Source organism: Echinops telfairi, unplaced genomic scaffold, assembly GCF_000313985.2.
Source record: "Echinops telfairi isolate 266 unplaced genomic scaffold, ASM31398v2 ScPeMD7_7472;HRSCAF=8510, whole genome shotgun sequence".
NCBI lineage: Eukaryota > Metazoa > Chordata > Mammalia > Afrosoricida > Tenrecidae > Echinops > Echinops telfairi.
Window position 1 is genome coordinate 5,860,973 of NW_022111376.1, and position 1,445 is coordinate 5,862,417.

Below are 1,445 nucleotides of genomic sequence, written 5' to 3' on the forward strand. Positions count from 1 at the left end.
GACAGGCTGTGCTGGGAATGACCAGTTAAAGAGGAATTGTGTTGTATTTATTATCAAAATAAAACATTTCAAGTTCTATGCTGAAATACAATGCTATCAGTGATCAGATCCACATACCTACAAAAACACCAGTTAATAAAATTTTCATTCAAATTTGTGAATCAACCACTAATGCCAAATATTAAGAAACTGAAGGGTTTTTTTTACCAACTTCTGCAGTCTGAAATTGATCAAACATATAAGAAAGATGCATTGATAACAACTAGTGATTGGAATGTGAAAGTCAGAAAAGAAGAAGGATGAGTAGTTGAGAAAAATGACCTTGGTGATAGAAACTGTACCTGAGATCACGTGTTAAAACTTTGCATTTCACTAAAAATACCTTTTCTTCAGCAATATAAATGGTAACTATACACATGGACCTTACCAGATGAAATACACAGATATCAAATTGACTACATCTGTGTAAAGAGACAGCGGAGAAGCTCAATCTCATCAAACAAAATAAGGCCAGGGACAGACTGTGGCACAAACCATAAATTACTCATAAACAAGGTGAAACTGAAAAAAATTTAAAACAAGTTCATGGGAGCCAAAGTATGAGCTTGAGTATATTCCACCTAAATTATGAGATGACATAAAAAACATCATATATGGAGAAATCAAAATTTCATTAAAAAGTCAGAAAGGCCAAAATGGATGTCAGATGGAACTCTGAAACTTGCTCTTGAATGCAGAGTAACTAAAAACCAAAAAGGAATCTCATTGCCATCACACTGATGCAAACTCATAGTGACCCTATAGAACAAAGTAGAACTGTCCCTGTGGGTTTCTGAGACTGTAACTCTTTACAGGAGTAGAAAGTTCCATGTTTCTTCCATGGAGTTTCTGGTGGTTCTGAACTGCTGACCTTGGGGATCACAGACCATCACGTAACCAGTACACTACCATGGTGAATGGATAAAACACTGAAACAAGCTGAACAGAAGAATTCAAAGGGTATCTTAAGAAGACAAAGTAAAGTATTATGATGAAATATGCAAAGACGTAGAATTAGAAAAACAAAGAACAGTCAGAATTTCTGAAGTTGAAATAACGGAGGGAGGGGGGGAAACAAAGCCTCAAGTTGAAAATACTAAAGAATTCTATGGGGGAAAGATCAAAGAAGCGGGAAATATCAAAAGTAGCTGGAAGGAAAACACATTCACTGTATCAGAAAGAATCGGGCAACAGTCAACCATTTTGAGGCATAGCACATGATCAAGAAAGGATGGTACTGAAGGAAGAAGTCCAAGCTGCACTGAAGGCATTGTCAAAATACAAGACTTTAGAAATTGATGGAGTACAAATTGAAATTTTTCAACAAGCAGATACAACACTGGAACCACTGGCTTATCTATGCCAAGAAATTTGGCAGATACCTACCTAGCCATACAAATGTGATC